Source organism: Periplaneta americana, chromosome 14 (assembly GCF_040183065.1).
Source record: "Periplaneta americana isolate PAMFEO1 chromosome 14, P.americana_PAMFEO1_priV1, whole genome shotgun sequence".
Lineage (NCBI taxonomy): Eukaryota > Metazoa > Arthropoda > Insecta > Blattodea > Blattidae > Periplaneta > Periplaneta americana.
In genome coordinates, this window is record NC_091130.1 from 50981468 (window position 1) to 51007545 (window position 26078).

The 26078-nt window shown below is 36.8% G+C and overlaps 1 protein-coding gene across 1 annotated transcript in view; it reads left to right on the plus strand.

Annotated features, from left to right (window-relative positions):
• The window catches only part of LOC138713270 (noggin-3-like), a 309958-nt gene that overhangs the window by 250512 nt on the left and 33368 nt on the right, over positions 1-26078 (plus strand). The window contains exon 2 of the mRNA XM_069845233.1: positions 19929-20041. The gene's annotated coding sequence lies outside the window, so the exon portion shown is untranslated. The remainder of the gene's footprint in view (positions 1-19928; positions 20042-26078) is intronic.

Here is a 26078-nt window from a genome sequence, read left to right on the forward strand (position 1 = left end):
ACCCGGGCCACCTGGTTTCGCGGCTAGACGTGCTAACCGTTACTCCACAGGCGTGGACGCTTATAACTGAAAGGAATCTGAATTGAAAAAGTGCAATTTTAATTTATTTTTGAAACTAGACAATGTCCGACAGTCTCTGACATGTTGTGGTAGAGAGTTCCAGAGATGAGCTGCAGAGACCGTGAAAGATGGATAAAATGTTTGTGTGTACCAAAAAGGAAAGCTGTATCTTAAAAAAAAAAATGTAGAAAATTTCATTTTCTCTACTGTCCTCCCTTAAAGAAATTATGAAATTCAATATGGATGTACATCCCACAGAGGAAAGTGTGTACTATTGTTAAATTTGCATATTTACTTTACTTAGCTGGCATGAGTTTAGTTGCAAATCTTCCTTGTTATTCGTAATTCTATTGCGGTTCCCTGAACCCATTTCGCTATCTCCAATTTCATCAACATTAGATAACCTCATAGTTGATACAGCGTTGTTAAAAACGAATGATTCTTAACATCGGACCTATCACCCTTTATGTAGATAATAATCAGTCTACAGCAGTGCCACTGTCCAGTAGAAAGTAGAGGTTAATACTAAAGTTAAGTTAAGCATAACCGCAGTCGGTGGCACTTTCCACAAGGTGCAAAGCGGATACTCGCGAAATAAATTCACTGATAAAACCCTGCGAATCGCGAGACAGACAAGAGATACAGCATCCAACTACACGAGGATACTTGACTTGTCTGGCAAATTACCATAAATAACCGCATCGAGTGTGTTACTCTTAGCTTTCCCAGTAACTGAGCCATTCGTACACAACTTCATATGTAACCGACGTAAGCTACAGGTTTTGAGATACTACGAAGTCGGCTCGTAATTGTATCCAAACCTGATTGATGCCTCATGTAAGTTACTTGAGTTGTCAGGAAAGAAGTATGAATCTCTCAGCACGCATTTGTTTACTGCATACATTCAGTTCCTACCACGGTGACCAACCTAATATTAATGTTCACTTTTTTACGTATATGCAGTCGTATAAGTCTATTGTAAGGTAAATGTCATTTCATTAAGTTTGGTCCTCAAATACAGTTCATTCATTTATTCATAGTTTTCTACCCAAGAGTAGATCTTTCACTGCAAACCCAGCATTCTCCAATATGTTCCATTTTCTGCCTTCCTATTATTCTCAGAATATGATCCGTATATCTTAATGTCGTCTATCATTTGATACCTTCTGTCACGAAACTTTCCTCCTGTTCATTCCTTCCAGTATATTCTTCAGTAGGCAGTTACTTCTCAGCCAGTGACCCAGCTTTTTCTCTTCCTGGTCAGTTTCAGCATTATTCTTTCTTCACTCACTCTTTCCAACACAGCTTCATTTCTTATTCCACATATCCATTTCACATGCTTCATTCTTCTTCATATCTACATTTCAAATGCTTCTATTCGTTTCTCTTCATTTCGTCGTTTTTTATTGGGTTATTTTACGACGCTGTATCAACATCTAGGTTATTTAGCGTCTAAATGATATGAAGGTGATCATGCCGGTGAAATGAGTCCGGGGTCCAGCACCGAAAGTTACCCAGCATTTGCTCGTATTGGGTTGAGGGAAACCCCCGGAAAAAAACTTGCTCCGACCGGGAATCGAACCCGGGCCACCTGGTTTCGCAGCCAGACGCGCTGACCGTTACTCCACAGGTGTGGACATTTCGTCGTAATGGCCATGGTTCTTCCCCGTATATAATTCCACATTTCACACAAAGCACTTCACCAGACTCTTCCTTAATTCCTTTTCAGAGGTCCGCAGAAGATGCTCCTTTCTCTATTAAAAACTTCCCTTGTCAAGGCCGTCCTCTTGACTAGCTCATGTTACTGTTTATAGTAGACTACACCTCAAATATTTGAAGCTGTCCATGTGTTGTACTGCCTCATTTCGAAATCGCACGTTTACCTTCTTTATTTTTCCTCCCTATAACTATGGTCTTCGTCTTGTTTGCATTTATCTGCATTCCATACTGCTCACAGCTGTCATTTAACTCCAGTAAGCATATCCCTTAGTATCATTTCCCCTTCTGCTAACATCATCATATCAGTAAAGGCTTATTCACAATGAAAATTAAACATAACGTAAGCGTTAACTTAAGAATGTGATCGTTGCGGTAATATCACATTAAGGCCCATTCACAATGAAAATTAAACATAACCGTAACATAAACACAAACGTTTGCACCCAGGCTATCAAATGGGATCATTCACAATGATTCACATAAGCATTGACATAAACATTACCGTAAGACGTTAACATGAAAGTTTGCAAACTCCAAACTTTCATGCTTATGCTTACGTGATTTGCAAACAGAACACAATCGTGGAGCGCTGAGTATACGACAGAATATGAGGAAATGGCGTCGTTGTTATGTTTCCATGGTTACCAAGTATGTTTGCTGTTATGTTTATGTTCCCATCGTGAATGATGGTATGATTTCTTGATTTTACCGTAACGTTTACATTCTTAAGTTAACGCTTACGTTATGTTTATTTTTCATTGTGAATGAGCCTTTATTCATGTTGGGGACATAAACATAACCGCAAAGATACTTGGTAACCATGGAAACGCCATTTCCTCATATTCTGTCGTATACTTCAGCGCTACACGATTGTGTACTTTTTGCAAATCACGTAAGCATAAGCATGAAAGTTTGGAGTTCGGATACTTTCATGTTAACGTCTAACGGCAATGTTAATGTCAGTGTTTATGTGAATAATTGTAATTGATCCCATTTGATAACCTGGCCGCAAACTTTTGTGTTTATGTTACGGTTATCCTTCATTGTCCAAACACTTCGAAACTAGTCAGCCAGTTAATTTCCTAAAAAGTTAACACAGTAAAGAAGCTGTAAAGCTAATCAGTGATACAAAAGTGTTAAAAGTACAATGAAGAAAAAGTCTTATACATTTTATTTTTCCTCATACTGTTACCCCTTCCATGTTCTGAAAATAGTTCTTCACTAATCAAATACAATACAAAAATGAATGTCACGATGGCACCAGGGCCGCATCATGACAAAATGGCGCTCCTGCAGACGAACATGCTACAACAATTTTTGTTTTCACAGTTGTATGATAGGCCTACTTAAGCACAAGCTGAAATTATTTTTCCAACAAGACGGCGCTCCACCCCACACTACAGCATTCGCTCTCGTGCAACATTAAGACATGGAAGAGGAGGACGTATCCCATGGTCGCCATGAATGAATTAAAGGGATATGCAAGAAGGAAAAGGTGAATAAAAAGAGAAAGGGAAAGACAAGAGGACAAGGGCGAGAGAGGTTTGCATTTTTTTGTTACGTTCAAATCTCAAGTTACCTCCCACAATTAGTGAGGAGGAAGTAGTTTTAAGATAAAACCCAACCATGTAATCAGCCTAAGAGGGAATCGAACCTATGTCCGAGCGTTGACAAACGCAAACGCGCTATTGCCTGAGCTACGCCGGTAGCCAATTTCCGTGTTCATTGATCATATTCTGAGGTATTAAATAATCATGTTAACTGTTCTGGACTGGCAGCATCACAAATTTACAAGTAACTAATTTTCGTAACTATGCACATCATAAATTCTTGTACCATAAGACAGTACGGTTTGAGAGAGTTTGCGTAACATACATTTAATTAGGTCAGTGGAAAGAACGTAACAATTCTCGGGTGCATAACTGTTTCAGTTACTTGTGAAGTATGTCGGTATGTACTCCGCAATACGGTAACCCACTGTTTTAATTAATATACAGAGATTCCTGGAATATTTATTATAATGAAAATAACATCTCAACTGTCTGCAAAGTCATTTCTAGAGCAGCTTTGCAATGTTGAACACTTACTATGGACATGTAGTCCACTGGAGGACACACTTCTGTACTACTCTTAAATATCAGAACCTATTCTTCTGCAGCAGCATAACAACATTGATATTCACTCGTAGTGTCAACGGGTTCATCAAGAATTTGGTCATTTGTCCCGCAACATCCCAAGGAATATTCTACATAACCATCACACGCTCTGAAGAATCTTTCATTGCACGAATAACGGTAAGTTCTTCTGGAAAATTCCATTAGAATTTCTCTTTTCAGAACATAGTATAAGAACAGTCTAGTACATAGTCACGAAGCTCAATACGTAGGGAATATACATCCAATGACAGTTGAACTTAGTTGTTAGCCACTAGGACCGCTACTATCGCACAGTCTATTGTTCCTAGTACTGTCAGTTGCTAACCGCTTGGAGTATTGTATCGCGAGAAATGCAGAAAATCACCTCAAGCTTCGTGACTGTATGTACTAGGGGGCAGGGGTCGTCAGCACAGAGAACGCTGGGGCTAGCCTCTCTTACCCGCGGAAAACGCAGTGCACTATAGTGCTCTCGTAGCTGCTAGCGGGTATGCTATCTCTCCCTGTTGCACGACAGTGCACACGGGACGGCACCACGTACCCATTGCACATTTCAGCGAGTGCTGACGATCACTGTAACTAGACTGTGGTATAAGTACGTTCTCTTGCATGCTGGAAATTGACAGCTTCTGTAAGACAGCTTATTTATTTCGATTCACCCAGAAGTATGCTGGAGGGGGTTTGCAAGGGTTCTCACGAGCCCTTTGTTCTTTAAATATTTTTTATTTTGCTCCGAGTATGTTGAAGTAGCTCGCGAAGGAAAATTAATAAAATAAACACACTTTTCTAGTTTAATCATCTCTTATTCTACATTCTGCCAGAGCGATCAATTGAAAATGTAGAAATTTTGTGGTTTTGTTCTATTTGTTGAATACTTTCTATAATTAATATTATTATGACTTTCCAGATTTTGTGAAGGATGATTTAATAGGAAAGAACTACCCCGCTTTTCCATAGCCAAAACCAAAAGAAATGCGAATTATAACACCATTAGCAGCGCGGATGATAAAAGGAGCTTCAGTGTAATGAATGGCATAACCACTTGTGAAAGCAGTAAGCTTACAGTCTCCCACTTGTCCACTTTAATGACTATTAAAATTATCGGCAAACTTATGAAAGAATGGGATGCAGTGTAATTTATTTTGTGCTATCCTGCTTGAGAAATTATCTGTCGCTTCGCTAATGACACTAGAGGGGATCCCGCAGCTGAGCTGAACTCATGTACCTATTCAAAATGTTAAAGTTTTGATTATTATTATTATTATTATTATTATTATTATTATTATTATTATTATTATTATTATTATTACTACTATTACTACTACAAAGTAGTCATTGTTTTTCCCTTCCCCTGCTCCGTATGTCTCTACTGTCTTCTCCACTTTATTTATTTACTTTTTTTTTGCGAACCCTTTGTTAAATTATTGCCAGCACACCCCTGAGTTCAACTGCAATTCTAGACTCCAAATAAGAGTTCGAAGTAATAATTTGACAAATTAACAGTGAGTATTTTTTAATTTGTTGCTTTACGACGCTTTTTCAACTGCTATGGCTATCTAGCAACTGACAAGAGAACAACTGCTACAGCTATCTAGCATCTGACAAGAGAACCTCACTCAATGTTAAGAAAATTTCCAAACAATTTATACACCATTCAAAAGAATGTTCTAAATTTATATTGAAATCTCTAAGATTACATTCTACGATGCACATATGAACAAGCTAGAAAAAGTTAAAGAGGCGGTGGTGGGGGTCTCCGCCATACAACGGGAATCTATTACGTTTGACCTGGTGGGCACAAGGATTAAATACGTATTGTACTCGCCAAACTTAGACGACCCCAGCTCAGAGGAAAGAAGTCAAAGAAGTCACATCAACATGATCTTCATGTTTATGTTAGGCAGTTGGCCGCGTCCGATAACTGAATTGCTTTATAACAGCGTTGCCAAACATAGACGGCCTCAGCCCGAGTAGAGAGGTCAGCTTATCTTGCTGCAAGAGATAACTACTAACTTCTCTGTTAAAAAAAAAAAAAACACCGTACTTGCCTCAGCCCAGCGGCTGAGTTAATTCAGAGTTATAATGTGACAACGCTGCATAACTAACAGGCATGCACCGTATGATTTATTACGTTTTGGGTAAGGCACCAGTCAGCAGAGTGGTGTGAGTGAGGTCGTCTAAGCTTGGCGAGAACAATATGTTGTGTTGTCTGTTGCTTTAGCATTTTTAATTGACGCGTCCATATCCACTCCACGTGGAATATATAACAACACTGTCATATCTCGAGTTGACTGAAGCCAACAAAAAAATTTAATTTAAATTTTAATTAAAACTCATCTTCTAGCTTAAAATTTATGCTCTAAATGGTGGTGGTAGAAATCAATGTATTGATGTCGGTATAAAAATAATAATTGTAACTAGGGATGATCTTTACAACGAAAATGTGGCAACATCGCTTAACATTACAAGTGTTTATGCGCGCAAAAAAGATATATTCAACACAAAATCTGCCGTTAGGGTATTAATTCAAAGATTTTACTGTACCTCCGTTCCTCCTCGTTCTCCCGTCCACTCCTTGTTTTCGATATCAGGGACGCTATAATCGTAAACGTTACAATCTCGAAATGGATTTTTAGGTTATCGCTTTGTGTCCTGGCAGAGTGAAATGGATGAGAGTGAAGAAGTTGTGAGCCTATATCCGTTACGTTGTGACAGTGGACCGTGTTTTTGCGCGTTGCATCGGGATGATGTTCACGGCCTTGTAATATCGCATTCGGCATTATGCGAGTGGATGGACCACAATGGCCGGCGCCCCGCCTGCCCGGTCAGTTTCTCAGACGCCAGGCGATTATGTTGCTACCTCGTATTATGCACGGGGAGGAAAGGATCATTATAAATACTGCCAGTTCCCTTTGTTGCGACACACCGACTCGCCGCACTGCAACAGTGGCATATGTTATAACTTGTAACGTACAGTAGGTCGATACCGTGGTGACTGCAGTATTAGGACTTCGGTAAATTATGAAAATCAAAATACGCGAATAAAGAATTACTGCGATTAAATAGCGGAAGCACAAATTATGTATCTTAAAAAGTCAGACATCGTAATATTTCAATATTCACTCCATTCATTCATTCATTCATTCATTGTTCTGCCCAAAAGCCGGTCTTTCACTGCAAACCCAGTTGTCTCAAATCTTTCCTATTTTCTGTGTTCCACTTCGTCTCCTCATATCATCTATATATTTTAATTTCGCCTATCATCTGATATCTTCTTCTGCCCCGAACTCTTTTCCCGTTCACCATTCCTTCCAGTGCATCCTTCAGTAGGCAGTTTCTTCTCGGCCAATGATTCAACCAATTTCTTTTCCTCCTCCTGATCAGTTTCAGCATCATTCTTTCTTCACCTACTCTTTCCAACACAGTATACAGTGTCAACTCTTGTTATGATATTATTTTCTGTAATATATTAGTATTTTGTTCTTTCACTTTTTGTTAAATTTCACTGCTTGTGTGCTTTGAGACCTGGTAGAGTGTAAAAGAAGGTCCTATACCCTAAAATAAATAAATAAATAAATAAATAAATGAATAAATAAATAAATAAATAAATAAATAAATAAATAAATACATAAATAAATAAAAAACAAAGTTATTCCAGCAATGTCGATGCCAATATAGTGATTTCACTTATTCTATTTGTAATGGTCAATGGTAATGTATTTCTCTTATTAATCAATTCCTAACCAATACTGAACAACGCTTCTTCCATTTCTTCAATATCTTTATCAATTTTCCAATCAATTCCTAACCAGTACTGAATAACGCTTTTTCCATTTCTTCAATATCTTTATCAATGTCATAATCAATTCCTAATCAATATTGAACAACGCTTCTTCCATTTCTTCAATAACTTTATCAATTTCCTAATCAATTCCTATCCAATACTGGACAACACTTCTTCCATTTCTTCAATATCTTTATCAATTTCCTAAGCAACACTGAACATTACTTCTTCCATTTCTTCAATATCTTTATCAATTTCCTAATCAATTCCCAACCAATACTGAACAACGCTTCTTCCATTTCTTAAATATCTTTATCAATTTCCTAATCAATACTGAACAACGCTTTTTCCATTTCTTCAATATCTTTATGAATTTCTTAATCAATTCCTAAACTATATTGAACGACGCTTCTTCCATTTCTTCAATATTTTTATGAATTTCCTAATCAATTCCTAACCAATACTGAACAACGCTTCTTCCATTTCTTCAATATCTTTATGAATTTCCTAATCAATTTCTAACCAATATTGAACGACACTTCTTCCATTTCTTCAATAACTTTATCAATTTCCTAATCAATAATTGGTTATGAATTATTCATAACCAATACTGAACAACGCTTCTTTCATTTCTTCAATATCTTTATGTATTTCCTAATCAATTCCTAACCAATACTGAACAACGATTCTTCCATTTCTTCAATATCTTTATGAATTTCCTAATCAATTTCTAACCAATATTGAACGACACTTCTTCCATTTCTTCAATAACTTTATCAATTTCCTAATCAATAATTGGTTATGAATTATTCATAACCAATACTGAACAACGCTTCTTTCATTTCTTCAATATCTTTATGTATTTCCTAATCAATTCCTAACCAATACTGAACAACGATTCTTCCATTTCTTCAATATCTTTATGAATTTCCTAATCAATTTCTAACCAATATTGAACGACACTTCTTCCATTTCTTCAATAACTTTATCAATTTCCTAATCAATAATTGGTTATGAATTATTCATAACCAATACTGAACAACGCTTCTTTCATTTCTTCAATATCTTTATGTATTTCCTAATCAATTCCTAACCAATACTGAACAACGATTCTTCCATTTCTTCAATATCTTTATCAATTTCATAATCAATTCCTAACCAATACTGAACAATGCTTCTTCCATTTCTTCAATATCCTTATCAATTTCATAATCAATTCCTGATCAACACTGAACAAAGCTTCTTCCATTTCTTCAATATCTTTATCAATTTCATAATCAATTCCTAACCAATACTGAACAATGCTTCTTCCATTTCTTCAATATCCTTATCAATTTCATAATCAATTCCTGATCAACACTGAACAAAGCTTCTTCCATTTCTTCAATATCTTTATCAATTTCATAATCAATTCCTAACCAATACTGAACAACGCTTCTTCCATTTCTTCAATATCTTTATCAATTACCTGGTAAGGAGGCTTGCTACTACAGAAATCCCTATTTGCCATTTTATCTTAATTGAAAACAAAATAACTTTAATATTGTCTGAAACCGCAACTTGACTTCAGGTTATTTGAAATCATGTGACACTAATTCAAGTTACTTGAAAAGTGTGAATGCGGCTTAACGTACAGCCTACTTACTGCGTTCTTTGACTTGTACCGCTCTACCACTCAGGTGTGTTTCCCGAATCCGGAGCCAGTCGAGGCGAGAGTGCATACGTAACAGCTTGCCATTCGGTTTACCTCTCTTTCGAATCGTTAACGCAAACAGTGGAAATATGAAATCAAAAACACGTCCAAGAACACGAACGAGTGCGCTGTATTTGTGTCTCTGCCAGGGAGCCGTGTTTACTGCCGCTGGCGCCACGACCGGGCCGCCGCACCGCTCCTCTCCTCTGAGGGGCCATATGGCTCGTACACACTTTTCTGATAGGGTTTTTTCCTATTTATATGGACCCTTTCTAATATGATTCTGGGAACATGAAATTATATAGACCAGGGATGGCCAACTAACCGCACGGGATATTACATGATTTAACCTTCGATAATATAATACGTACAGTAATGTTTATACCGACTCCCCAAGATCTCTTGCAGAACTTTCTTCTCTTACTCTTGCACGACGTACATAAACCGTCGTTAGGCTATAATTTTTGTGCGAGATCGTGCGTATTTGCTTGTTTTCCGCACAGAACCAATACGCGGTAAGTGTGAAATACCACATTCAGTATTCCCAATGTAACACACATAACAATTTCCCTCTTCTTACCGCTTAAGCGCGACATTCATCTTACTGCTTTAGGCTTTTAACATATTATTTTTAGAGACGTTTAACATAGTAATAATTATAAATTGGAAACTTACCACTGCAATTTCACCTAAATTGCAATGTTAATTATTGTTTTTAAATATTTGCAAAAATTAAGTAAAGTCTACTACTCCACGGAACTTATTGCATTCCTGATAGAAGTAACATTAAGGAAGCCGTGAAAAAATCAACAAGATTCCAGATGCGGATGTTATTACTGCAATATGTTATATAAATAATATTGTTAAAATATTAAAATGAAAAATAAATCATTACATAATCTTACCGTTTGTTTTAAGTTCGCATTTATAGACTTGGGGGAAAAAAAGACAGACGTATATCACGGCCTGCTGGAGTATAGTAAACACAGAAAACATTTTATAGCAACAATGTTGAAGAAAGATTTTTGGTTTTCCGAAGTTGCCGTCATTAAACAGAAACCAACATGGAGATTTCATTGCAACTAATTAGAAATTCGTCTTTCAGGTATGTAATAAACGATCTTCGCACAAAATAATGTACGATACACGAGCGGTATGTTTGTTTTCATGTTCTCGGAAATTAAAAAAGCTCAACTACGTTTCGCTTTTTCAATCTTTTCCTCGACCATGAAAACCTCAACATACCGCTCTTGTAACGTATATTACTATTATAAAATAACATATAAGGTATAGTGAGGGTCACATAAGAACAGTTCCTAAGCAACAAATATTGCCCTCTTATCAGTATTGCCAACTGTTACCAGATATCACCATATGAAGTAAAATCACGATCCTACATAATGAATGACTTATTTACTTACCGTACTTTACCATTATGTTGGAAGGATATTCGAAGTAATTCAATAATTTGTAGCATATTTTCGTAAGCAAACTATACGAGACAGAGATCAACATGTTAGGTATTTTGTCTGGCAATATGAAATTCATTGGTTTGACTAAAAAATTGATTCACGAGACCTAACCCAAAAATGTATTTTATTTGACCACATGAAATTATTAGTATTAACTCCGAAAACCGAATATAACCATGAAATGTATGCTTAAGAATATTTACTCCTAATAATTTTGCTATTCTAGTTATAATTGCTGTCTCCGTGAGCATAATTTTATTCCTTCTTCATTATAAATTGTAGAAAATGACAAAATTGTAAAACTGTAAAAATTGTAAAATTTTGTAAAAATGTAAAAATTTGTAAAAATTGTAATTGTAATATTGTAAAATTTTGACTTGTTCCACATCTTAAAGCTTCATTGCTAATGTAAGATATATGGAATATAATAAATGAAATGAAAAATGAAATCTTCTTTCGGTTAAATCTGAAAGAACAGAACGTCAACAGGGAAGTTATCCCCACTCTCGCAGCACGCTTTACGCTGACTTGGTAAGGTCGCTGTCATGCTTTTTCCTCTTTTTCACATTACTGCAATAAAAATCTAAACACGAAAGAAATTCATTAAAATGTGAAATAGTATTTCTATCGATTACCACCTGCATTATCACACCCAAGTATGTTATATTTATTTACTAGTTACTAGTTATTTAGTTACCTGACTATAGATTTGAATTGTAAGCACAACGCAACACAAATAACTATTATGTATTAATATTAATACTGATATTAATTAATTATTAGTAGCTTCAAGTAACAGGCTCAGAAATCTGGTACAATTTTAATTTCATAGAACTCCAGTCTGTTTCAGCTGCGAACATTAACAGTTACAAAATCTCTACCATTTGTAGTATTTGTCAGTATCGAAATTCGAAACGAAGCTGGCAAAAGGAAATTCAACCTGCAAACTAGCAAATCACCAAAATCCACTAGCATATGTAGTAATGGGGTAAAAATTGTTAGGTTTCACCCTTAGGGTATCAAGTAAGCTGAGCCGGACTATACGTATTACTTCGCTGTATCTCAAATGGTAGCATGTGCAGCTGCAAATCCAGTGGTTCTAGCTGCATTTCCCCGTAGGACTACTTAGCGATTTGTTGTCCCCAAGGATTGAGCTTTCGTGCTTCTTTTCTTTCTTTCTTTCTTTTTTTTTATTTAGTTGGTTATTTAACGACGCTGTATCAATTACTTTGTTATTTAGCGTCGATGGGATTGGTGATAGCGAGATGATATTTGGAGAAATGAGGTCGAGGATTCGCAATAGATTACCTGACATTCACCTTACGCCTGGGAAAAACCTCGAAAAAACCAACCGTGTAACCAGCCCAAGCGGGAATCGAACCCATGCCTGAGTGCAACTTTGGATAGGCAGGCAAGCGCCTCAGCCGACTGAGCTACGCATCTTTTCTTGTGATTGTCTTATTAACAATGTTACAAAATGAATATATATGTAGATTTATTTATTACAGCCAAATTACTTATCAATTAATCATAGACCATTCAAGCCGTTAAATTATGACATACAATGGAATGTATTACTGCATTAAGAGACGAACGTTTTCGCCATAAAAATGGCATCATCAGGTCTCGTAACGGCGGAAACACGTAATGAAAACTTTCAAAATCTGGTAAATTTAATACACTATCCTTAATATATGTATATAAATAGATAAAAATTAATGTAATGCAAAACATAAGATAATTACATCACTGTGTACTATACTTTTAAATAATTGTACATAATCTGTCACTTTCAATGTTATCATATTTTATATTATAGTCTGGGTTATTTTTTAAAACTCTGATGTTATGTACGAAATATATTATAATAACCATACAAGTCATATTTTACAACATTTTACTGTTTATTACTTAATTTTTGTCTATTTATATACATATATTAAGGATAGATGTTAAATTTACCAGATTTGGAAAGTGTTCATTACGTGTTTTTGCCGTTACGAGACCTGATGATGCCACTTTATGGCGAAAACGTTCATCTCTTGTAATGCCGTAATACATTCATTTTATGTCATAATTTAATGGCTTGAATGGTTTATGGTTAATTGATAAGTAATTTTACGGTAATAAATAAATCTACATATATTCATTTTGTAATATCCATACTTATCGGACCTAATATGCCTTTGAAATAATTGACAAATGTGTTTTGTCTACGACTGTTATTAGAAAAATTATTTGTTCGTGAGAGATAAGTCCATTTCACGTTCATTGATTTGAAAACGGCGTACGACACCGTCCTCACACAAAAAACTATGGGAATAAATGAGCTTACTAGAATACCACAAAATTTATATATTTTATTGTTCTCAGAGTTCTATGAAAATAGTATGGCCAGAACTCTATAGGGCTATAATTTATTATTGGATGCCTTTGAAGTAACAAAGGGTCTTCGACAAGGTTGCTACTAGCGTCGTGCATTACAGACGCTATGTTCGGTTCAAGTCTGTCGAGTATGATGAAGTTCGATATTCATCGATGTTCGCTTCGTAGAAAGCGTTCTGTCTCGTTTGTATAGCTTTGTTATGAAAATATTCGCTGTCCTCCACAACTACCCATTCGTGTTTCAACCGCTTAAGTATTTTAGTACTTATCATACTATTAGTTTTCAATGTGGAATAAGACTAATTTTGTACATCTTGGTTACCTCTCTCATGTTCGAACATTGCATGACATCAGTTGCTACTCATCCCCGTCATTCTTTAATTTACATATAATTTAAACTCTTAGTAAATATAAACATAAATGCCATAAAACAGACATTTCTAATTGCTGGCTCTGTTACATCACTCGTCTCTAATTCTTGAAGTCTTTGAGAGGCGAAGCATATCGCACTGTTGTGTTTACGTCCATTGCGAAGATATTGTGGACGAACTACAAGAACGTTAGTCATAACACCATAGATTATCTGTTACTTGCACCCTGAGTAAATATACAATATGTGAAGAATAACTTTGTAAAGTGTACACAAAGGTTAGAACACAACATGATCACGAAACAGTCAATGAATTATTTCAGATTTGAAAGATGTACATCCCTGTTCCTCCCGGTGAGCAGAGAACAGCGTCATGTGTCTTTCGAATTCACTGGCCAGACTGAATTAAAGACAACTTCCCTCATGTACCCAAGTTTTCGGGAGTGTTATTTTCACGAATGTTGAGCATGTGGCAAGCGGAATGGGAAAGAAATATTACATTCCTGTTATACCTGGCTCTTTTACAAGAAGATATACCATCATTCACGATATATACTCAGAACAAAGTTTCGAACACGCATCCTCCAAACAGAGGAAGATCTCGAACGTTTATGTGTGTTCAGATCGGCCACGATTTACTTTCTGAATTTATCATCTGTTAATTTTTAAAATACACTTCTCTCAAAATATTATTCTTCAGGTCCAAAAATGATTTATTGCGAGATTATACTGTATTCTGTACATAAAATAAAATGACATAATTAATATACAGTATTATATAAGTATTTGTAAGACGTCATTTTTCAAGTCATATTTAAGAAACCGAGTAAAGCGGAAAAGGGTTACAAAATTCTCCAATCCTATTATAGAATAACCTTTATTTTTATTTACATATTGATTCTTTGATACGACTGAAAAAAGGTAAATTTTAACTCACCATGATACAGCAAGGGGTTCAGACTGGGAACAAGAGAATTCCCTATTTATCGTCAACTGTCTTTAAACGTCAAGCGAAAGCACACATAGACAGGAAATTACATTAAATTTGTGTCAGCACAGTTTTAGATCAATGTAGAACATTGCGTCTATGCTAAACGGACATGAAGGGACCGTGGGGATGTGTTTGTTTAGCTGAACTACAAGACAAAATTAATTAAAAATAAAAGCAGTAAGGCATATGATGACATCATTTCTTTTCGGTGCCTGATATTCAGCTAGGCCTATTTTAAATTGTGTTAATCTTAGCAGGCGTTTTGGCTAAGATCATTAATTCATGTAAGTAACGCTATGTAAAGATTCATCTTTATGGGACGAGGAAAGCTTAGTAAAGACAGTAATTCGAAATCTCCTTAAGTCAGAAGCTAAAAGAAAAACCCGGGCAACGCCTGGTGTAAGATAATGTATATAGGCACGACTGTAAACATTTTTTCAGTAACAGAAAAGAACAAAGTGTACGAAAAAGAAATATGTTGGAATTACGTAGATTACAACAGGGGTTATTTCGCTTAATGGTGTACATAGTTATGCGACAGCCATAAGGTATATCTTTAAGATATGCAACGAAAAATGCAACGGAAATCCGTTACAGGGACCGACAAAGCGGATCGCGCAGTCAACTTCTACCATGGAAACTAAAAAGTCGGGGTTCTACACATACAAAATTCTCTTAGAGTTCCTCCAGTGGAACAATGAAACTCGGAAATGAGACAAGTGGCCAACAGGATTGGAGCTACATATTAAATTTTTCTCAGACCCAAACTCCCTTGCAAGGACGCATTTTCGTACCTTTTAATGTGTCTCTTCCCACTTCTCCCCTCTCCTCTCATTTCCCCCATTTCTTGCAGTATCTACAATTCTGAAGATTATGAAGAAAATAACAAATTATTATAGTTAAAAAAAAAGCAAGTGACAAAGGTTTCGCAGGATCCCTGTAATTGATTGAAACATTATTTTATCCCCTCGGTTCGATATTATTGTGATATTTACACTTTTTTCTTCGGCCTATTTACAGTATATTTATAAGGACTCTGAACATGATTCAGAGTGAAATAATTGTATTATTAAAGATTACCCTTTCTTTGCTTCTTTATTAAATATATACCATATATCAGTCAAGTGTAAGAATGGAATTACTCTTACTTCATCAGAATTATCGGTTGATAAACAAATGATGTCAGAATAGTGTGACATAGCTCATTGCTGTTGGTAAGTAGACGTAGAAATTTTCGTAACATTTTATTCATTTTATACTCAAGAAGTTGAAAACAATGTTATGAAAGTTCAAGCTGTAACATAACCATTTTAAAAATATTGTTTGCAATTATACGCAGTTGAAAACGTAATTGTATTGTATTAATTATGTTATGTTCATAGCAATGTAGTAATTTGTGTCATACTGGTTGAATGGAAGAGAAGGCCGGATGGCCTTAACTCTGCAAGTTAAAATAAACCATTATTATTATTATTATTATTATTATTATTATTATTATTATTAATATTAAAAAGCGTAGTTTGGAAATTCAGATAGGAGGAAACAATAGATTATCACATAATTGAATATGGATATTTTGTAAGTATGTTATGCAATTTATAAAATTAATAGACTGTTTATCACAATAATTATTAATTGTATTTTTGTCAAAAAAGAGAGTTTTAACGTTTTAAATTATTGTGTGGGTATATTTATTTATTTATAAAAATAGGTGAGAATTAGAGATGAACAACGATCGAGAAAGCAAGATTAACAGCGCCCGCAAAACCGAAAACCCGCACGACAATGTTGTATACGTCGCGTCGTTGACATAAAGAGTGCTTGTGAGTGTTTCGAGACGTCGAGATTGATCACTCCCGAAGTCCCGAACGTCAAGCAGCCTTGAATCGCCACAGTTTATACCTGACTGAACCTTCATTTACTTTGGCAACTGTTATATATTATATGTATAGGCTAAACAATCAAGTAGCCTATTTGAAACATCATCTCTACCTTTCTGTGTATAATAATCCGTTCCCCAGTCTTTATTTAATTAGTAGCCCCTTATTAAAAGACTAGGAATTTTATTTTCGTATGTTTGAGGTCAAGTGTGCAATCTCAAGTAAAAAGATATTAACGTTATGTTTTATGTGTCTTAGAAATGCAAATTTATTTGAGAATTGTTTCTTTTTTATTTGTATAATCATAAGTAATATATAATAGAACCAGAACATTTTGATAACTACGATACTGTTCTGTTTTGTCTTTCTGATTCATTTGAACATTTATAATGTTATTTATTTCAATGATGTATGTTATTCAAAGTTACGAATTCTTTCTACGCCGACCAAATGCTATTTCGAGACGGATGAACGAGACTCGAAAGACAAATGCAACGAACATAGCGAGCGAGAGCGGCAGTTACTTTTGTTCGTTTCTAGTGAGCACCTTACGCCTATAAGCCAAATTTATTCTAGCTTACTTCTCATACCCTAAAATTTGGTATCATTAAATTGTCGGTTATGACAGGAAACGGTAAGTCTCTGGCATAGAAACAGCATTCACAGTGTCTACGTGCAATTTATTCCTTTCTTATGGACCGAATATGTACTGGACATCTCGTTTTATATTACATGCATTATCTCAAGCGGTTATATTATTCCATGCTCACCGCACGACCAAAAAATGCCTCCTGTTTGTGAGAGTCTCCTCTGGAGAATGAAATAGTGAATCTATTCCAATTCTTGAGATATGTTGAAGAAGAAGAAGAAGAAGAAGAAAGAAAGAAGATTATGATGGTGACAATTATGACGATGTCGAGGATGACGACTTCTGACTCAATTGCTCTCGGATGCTTTCTTATATCTGTCAGAAATTAAGTCAGAATATAGGCCTAAGTCTGGATTTCTGAACGTACCGAGGCAAAAACATCAAACACTAGTTTTTCCTTCAGATATGAATCTTGCAAAGTCGGGCAATAAACAAGGAACGTGTCGATCTTCAGTTCAAGTTTACGTGGTCCCCTTGATTGCTCTATTTACCGCGTCGACCTTGGTAACGGAATGCTAAATATCCAAATCCGCCTTATACCACTCCTGTACGCAGTGGCGCCTGTATCGCGCCACATTACAGAGTAATGTTGGAAGAGTAATTGACGGATCAACTGCAGAGATACAACCTCTGACCCCGGCAAGCCCACATCATATAATTATTATAGCAATAAGTCGTGTCTGACTAGGAACTGGTGATACCTCAGAGCTGTTAAGAGATCGTAACTCTCCACAAGTATTTATAGTGCATTAAGCATCGTCTCACATTCAGAGCCCCGGGTTTACTTCCACTCAAGGTTGAAATTCTATTTGTAACCCTGACGATGCCTTCCCTGTCTTTATTATTTGTATCATTATCGCACACTTCTTATTCTTTATTTGTGTCCATATGATTTCAGTCTGCTACAGAACACACAACTACTTATGTTCACTTTACAGTGCGATTGTCAGTAGCACGACAATGTAGCATGGTTTGAAAAGTTTAGTTCGCCGCATTAGGGCAAAATGATGGGGAAAAAACTTGTTATAAATGTTGCCAATTTTTTCTGATGAGAATAATGGGGAGAAAATTTGGTTATAAGTGTTGCCAGTTTTTTTTTCTGATGAGAATGATGGGAAAACTGGTTATAAGTGTCGCCAATTTTTTCTCTTCAGAATGATGGGGGGGAAAACTGGTTATAAGTGTTGCCAATTTTTCTGTTGAGAATGATGGGGAAAACTGGTTATAAGTGTTGCCAGCTTTTTTCTGATGAGAATGATGGGGGAAAAACTGGTTATAAATGTCAATTTTTCTGTTGAGAATGATGGGGGAAAACTGGTTATAAGTGTTGCTAATATTTTCTGATGAGAATGATGGGGGGAACTGGTTATAAGTGTAATCAATTTTTTCTGATGAGAATGATGGGGGAAATCTGGTTATAAATGTTGCCAATTTTTCTGTTGAGAATGATGGGGTAAAACTGGTTATAAGTGTTGCTAATATTTTCTGATGAGAATGATGAGGGGGGGGAACTGGTTATAAGTGTAGTCAATTTTTGCTGATGAGAATGATGGGGGGAAAACTGGTTATAAGTGTTGCCAATTTTTTCTGATGAGAATGATGGGGGAAAAACTGGTTATAAGTGTTGCCAATTTTTTCTGATGAGAATGATGGGGGGAGAAACTGGTTATAAGTGTTGCCAATTTTTTCTGATGAGAATGATGGGGGAAAACTGGCTATAGTGTTGCTAATTTTCTATTCTCTCGAGTTCTGAAAGTATAGCATACTATATCATACTTCATACACGAGTATGGTATAAGATGTATGTGCAGAGACACGAAGTATAGTATAATATACATGAATTTGTGCCTTAACTTTAAGCTGCACAATTTTTTCAGCATTTTTCCTCATGTCAGTGACTTTTTTTTTTTTGAAGTGCAGAATTATATTAAACTTTAAAAATAAAACAAAAAATGTCTCAGAACTCAGGAGGCTATACTTCATTTTGATAATTATGATTTTCTACTGACCGACCAGAATATCAACTAGAACCTCAACGTGTTCATAATTCTTCTCCACGCTTCGTCTGCGATGTCCGTCGTGCTGATCACATTACCCATCCTCTCAAACAAACTGGCTTCGGCTTAACAAACGTAGAAATTTTCATCCCTTGTCTCCCTTGTTCAAATTCTTCACACCTCTGCGAAACCTCGTTTATTACAGGCTTCTTTTATTTTCACTTAACTGTACTTTGCATCGAAAAGGGTTGTTATGTACCCCTCCCAAAAAGGCTCGATTTTCTTGGGAATTTCTGCTGTGAGTCGCTGTGCACTCTATGACATCACTCACTACTGTTCTGTCACCTCGCGCCACAGTTCGACTGTTGTGTGACTCCTGACTCACATGATGACATTCAAATTCGTTATCAGAGATCGGAAACAACCCTGTAGAATTAGCTCAGGAGCACGCCATAGTATTTCTAAAAACTAAATCCGAGACGTTCTAAATAAATTATATATCCGCATCTCCAGAATACTGTAATACTTGTCATACTTCTTCTATACGTAACATGGCGTCCGCTGCGCAAAAGGGCATGATAAATGAGAAGTCCTATACGTATGTGTAATGAGACATCGACAAGAAATGTGACATATGTGTGTTGTTCCACGACGGTTCGGCAATCTTTCTGTCTGCAGAGGTCTTAACTCCTTGATGAATGAACAACTAACCTTCAGTGTTGCAGAGTCTGAACTGGATTTGTTGCACTATAAATTTTCCATCTCTTGTCCACAGAGTCTTCAACGGGAGGGGGCTTCGAGGTTCTTGGAGAGGAGCTGAGGCGGGAATTCTCTGAGAGGCGAAGTGAAATCCAGCGCAAACTGCAAGACGACTATTGCATCTCATATGTAAGTATCTAATGTCCATATTTCTTGATCAAGACAATCTTTCAAATGTAATTGTTATTTATATTAGTACTGTATCTACTTCATGACGTGCATGCACAACGCAAATTTTTTCAATAGCCTACAATTTATTAGAGAAGAGTAAGGTCGTCCTCGAGGTCTAAAGGAACATGCTTTGGACTAGCGATACAGAAAGAATGCTGGTTCGAATCTTCATATTAGAAGAGATTTTTACATGACGTTCTGCTAGTGCAGCGTCGGCAAATGTAATACATTTAGAACTTGTAGGAAAGAACATCTCATTCTTTACCGACTAGTTTATCTAACCGGCAGGGTTTGTTGACAAGCTCCAATGTACTCACTCACGTAGTTATAGCTTGCGATTACCGAAAAGCAATGGTGGCGTTGCTGTCTGTTTTGACGTGTGTATGTGGGCACTCCGAGAGGGCGAGAGGTGCGGGGCGATGGTAGTACTGTCTCTTCCAAGAAGATGAACAAATGAGGACATCGCTCTGGAAATAAAGAACGTAGCAAGAGAAAAATTCGAAGATAATTAAACGCGCAACATATGTTTACGAGTGAAATAATAATACCGTGCGATACAAGACACGTATTCACATGCTATGGAACAAACTAAAGTCGTACTGTAACTATCACAATGCAAGACTGATTCTATCGATGCCATTTCTCTTCCGACTGTATTCTTGAATATCATTCAAGTTATCTCGTAACCTTTCCTGTCGCCAGCTCATCCTTATCGCATTGTTTGATTCGCAATCCTTCCGTTGGTATTCTCTGCTTGCGAGACCTATATCAGCGCAGCAGTGGCAGCGGCGAAGAATATACTGTACTCCAACCAGGAGAAAGTCTCCGGGGAATGAGATGCAGCGGGGTTATGCTGTGAATGAATATCGATGTCATAAGGTCACAGACGTGGGTACACGCATCTTCATTGGCTAACTCTCAAACCACAAACGATAACACTGATACACATACTTATACTACCCTAGTTACAAAATTAGATCACGGTTAATCTCCTGGTCTTTTAATCCCTCCATATAGGAAATAACATATGCAGGAGAGCGCATGTTTTTTAAACTGACGTTATAATGGTAATATTACCTATCTACTTCGCTGCAATAGATGACGGAATAGTAAACGCAATCCTTTCACGGTTAATCTCCTGGCTGGAGAACAGTACCTATGCAACTTTCAAAGAAAATACGTGAATAGAAAAAAAGCAAGGAACTATTGCTTTCAGAATAAATAATTAATTATTTTTTGTGAGGAAGGGAAGAACATTAGATATTTTCTGTGCTAAGAAGTGTTACGAGCTATAATAAAATAAGAGGTGTGCAGATGTATTATGAAAGTATGCATCGTGCGCATTATATTCAGACTACACAGATATTCAGTCTAATTTTTTTAATTAGTCATGCATTTAATTACAAAATGCATAACAGGTTTTCTTATTTATTTTAATGTATTCCATTGACCCCTTCAATCTGCACAGTTATATCACTTCCACTCGTATATACATTTATAATGTAGGGTAAAGTTGCCTAATTCCGTGATACCCCTAATTCTGTGATACGTTTTTTCACTGAATGTCACTGGATTGGGTATCTTGCTAGGAAGTTCACCGATGTCTTAAAAGTAGGTGAAAAATGCACTCTTTCGAGAAAGATGTCTGGGCTATGGGCGAACGGCAAAGTTTTGACTGATATTCAATTTTAAAAAATTATCATGAGATTAAAAGTATCACGGAATTAGGCAACTTCACCCTATATAAATTATACACACATCAAAAAACGTTTTGCACCGCCTAAGTTATATTAGTAGCTGAAGACCTACCGTAGGTTTGGAATACAGAAATTAAAATACAGCCTTTGGTATATTATTTCAAGAGAATATTTATTGAAAACAAGAACCCATGAACAAAAATAAATTACAATGTGTATTTATCAATACTGGAGTAATTACTCAATATTGTGTTACATTCTCTACTGCATTACGACAAGCCTTTAATATTATGCAACACCACCTCTTGCACTGCAACAAGCCCTTATTCTTCTTGGCATACTGTTATTAAGATCATCAATGGACTATTGGTACGGTCACACGTCGCTACTTTTGCTGCGCAACTTTTGTACTGCAGCTGCAAAAGTTGCGTATCGTGTTCACACGTAAGCCAAAAGTAGCGCGCTGCACGCTACTTTTCGTGCTGTGCAACCCGAGTGCAGCAAAAGTTGCAACTGGAGGTTGCGAGTCTGTTCACACACAAGGCGCTACTTTTGGAGCCGTAGTCATGCTGCAGGTTTCCATCTCCGTATTGACTTCTCAATATACATTTTGTGGTTATGTTCGCATTATTAATAAACTCATGCGAAAACTTACTTATCTATTATTTTCTTTTCTGTCCTAACTAGTATTCAGAAATTGGCATTATTTTTACCATAAAGCTTTTAAAAACACCTATATGCTTAAATAATAACCAACAGCATATTCACGTAATCAATGTTGGCAACCCTTCTGTTTGGAACTACGCTACGGAAAATTTAAAAAATGAATTATATCGTCAGCAAATATGCTCAGACTGTGTTGTGCATTTAATAACTGTTACAAATAATTTATTTTCATCACATCTAACATTAAAATATATCCAAACAATAAAAGTATCATTGGCACATTTGGGTGGCAACACTGGTCGCAACCGCAGCAAAAGTTTCAACAAAACCGATATCAAAAATGCTGCGGCTGCAACTCTGAGAACCCTGTTTACACGTCGCTATTTCTAAGCTGCGCGCAGCACGAAAAAGTAGCGGGCAGCAGGTTCGGCAGCCGCTACTTTACGGGTTGGACCGTTGTTCACACGTCGCAGTACGAGAGTTGCGCAGTCTTTTGTACTGAATCGCTGCAAAAGTAGCGACGTGTGATCGTACCTTAACCCATTCTTGAATTGCTACATCTCCGAGTTCTGCCAGAGTGCCTGGAGGGTTTCTGCGACGACTTAATGAAGATTTTAGCTGATCTCAGGCATGTTCAATAGGTTTCAGTGTGCTGAGTTCGCGGGCCACTCCAACTTCACTAACGTATTCTTCTACAAGATGACTTCGATGTACTCGGGCATTATCATCTTGTAGAATGAAGTTATCACCATACTGTTGGCGGAAGGGTTCAACAATGGGTTCTAGGATGGAGTCTCTATACTGGACTCCAGTCATATTGCCATTGACATGCACAAGTACTGTCCGGCGACTATAACAGATACCGGCCCAGAACATGATTGAATGATTGAACCACTCCCATATGGGGCACGAGGAACTGCATGTTTGACCAGGCTCTCTGCACACACGTTGACGACGACAATCAGTTGATAAACAGATCCGCACTTCATCAGAAAACAGTACCCGGTACCAATCATCTAAAGACCATCCGCTATGATATTTTGCCCATTGGTATCTCGCATGCCGTTGTCAAGAGTCATCGTCAGTGTCTTTCAAGGACATATTGAGGCCAGATTTGCATGATGAAGACGGTTTCTTGTTGTCTGTGTAGAAATGCGCCTTCCAGTGGCATCAAAAAGCCGTCGGTAAAGTTCTGTTGCATTCTGCAGTGTGCTCCTATGGGCCATCAACACGAGATAGCAGTCTTCGTGAGTTCTGGTGGACCTTGAACGTCCACTTCGAGGCCTATCCTCAACATTTCCAGTTTCTTGAAACATTTACACGTCCGAACAACATCACTATGGGATCTTCCGATTTCAAGAGCAATTTCATATTTAGATCTTGTTGACGCATGATAACAATTCTATGCTTTCCAAAAGGAGAAATAGACTCCCGTATTGCCCTATTAAATGCCATTTCAAAAAATAATCCGCTTGACACTACTATATTCTAAGAAAATTTAATTTGCTGTAGGTCTACAATTTGTACCTAATCAATAAACTACGCTATAATAGCGTATAATGCTGAAACAATTGAATTAGTGAAGCTAATTTGTTTTAACAAAGGTTGTAATACTGATATATCCATATAACATTATCTTTGACCAAAGCCTTAATAGAAAATTGTAGTGGTGCAAAACATTTTTTATGTGTGTGTATATATAGGCCCTATGCATACGTTACTTTTTGGTTTATTATTTGCCTTATTTGTAATATGACTCTGTTCTTTTTCTGTACCAGCATTCATATCCCCACTAGCTAATACATGAATTTTTTTTTACTCTGTTTTGACTTTCGTCTTTTTACAGTAATTATAACAAAGAAGGGAAGTATATCACAGTACTGTAATGACAGTAGAATAATCCTTTTATCTTAATCATCAAGACATTTTAGTAGAAAATCCGACATAATTCATGTTATTGTTTTAATTAAATTCTTTAAGAAATTAAGATATGATTTGGTAACATCCAACAAATAGATTCTTGCCTGCCCTAAAGATAGAGCCTATATAAAGATCCGAAGCGGATTTTTCTACGTTTATGACACAGTGCAAAAAATAAAAAATTCCGCATCCAGTTTGACTATGACAATTTTAAATCATACAATTTTTCTACATACTAACAAAGTACTCTCAGATTGAACCATAGTGGATAATTTCTGTTGAGCCTCTTGACGATTCGTATTCATGAACAAATTCTAGTTAATATTTATGAATGAAACATTTCACTAACGTTTTATGTTTAACAAATTATCGAACACTCACATAATATAACAACTTAATAAGGTCTCGATTATATCGGTATCAATCGATCACTGTTTGGCATTATCGGTATCTACTGTTTACCTACTCCAGCAAGGTTTAGCCTTATCATTTCAAGTGTCCACAAACTGGAAAGGTTATTGTTATAGTACGGGTATTTATATTTTATCGTCATGGGACGGGACAATCGAAAAGTGATTTAATTATTTATGATTTATTCAGTTGGTTATTTAACGAAACTGTATCAACTACGAGGTTATTTAGCGTCGATGAGATTGGTGATAGTGAGATGGTATTTGGTGAGATGAGGCCGAGGATTCGCCATAGATTACCGGAATTCACCTTACGGTTGGAGAAAACCTCGGAAAAAACCCACCCTGGTAATCAGCCCAAGCGGGGATCGAACCCGCGCCCGAGTGCATTTTCAGACCGGCAGGCAAGGCCTTAACCGATTGAGCGACGCCGGTGGCTAATTATTTATTAAGAGTAATATCTAAAGTGTCCCGCGCCGTGGCGTCGTGGTCTAAGGCAGCCTGCCTAGGACTCGCGTTACGGCATATGTGCTAGTTCGAGTCCTCATGAGGGAAGAAATTTTCTCATGAAATGTCGGGCAGTGTGTGGGACCGGTGCCCATCCAGCATCGTAATGCACTTGGGGAGTTACGATAGGTACCGAAATCCGGTTGCGAAAGCCAGCTATAACGGCTGGGGGATCATCGTGCTAACCACACGATATCTGCATTCTGGTTGGATAATCGTTCACCTCGTTTCGGCATGTGAACGTGAGGCCAGAAGCCGGCTGGTAGATCTGCGCTCCTCAAGGGCTGTGGCGCCACGGATGATGATGATTATTATTATTATTATTATTATTATTATTATTATCATCATCATCATCTAAATTATTATCATTGTTCACAGTCATCATAAATCAGTGTTCTGCGAGTATCAACACTATCATTGAGCCTTTATGCGTTTATTTTTCTTTTTCTATAGTAAATGAAAGGTACTGAGGGCACATACGGCAGTTTGTTTGTGACTTTTTATAATAGTACAACGCCATGCGGTCAAGACACTGCATTTTTCCCGTACGAAGTTCGAGTGTTTGAAATGTTTGAGATGGTCTGTCCAAACCATAGGCATATTGTTCTTCTGCCGTACTGAAAGTACGTAAAGTAACTGAGAGTCACGTCAATCTAAGAATGCCCTGTGGGCGAGACCCGCTATTTACGGGATTCTGTAATACTGGGTGAACAGTATAGAGCGGAACAGGGTTATTGGGTTATTTTACGACGCTGTATCAACATCTAGATTATTTAGCGTCTGAATTATATGTAT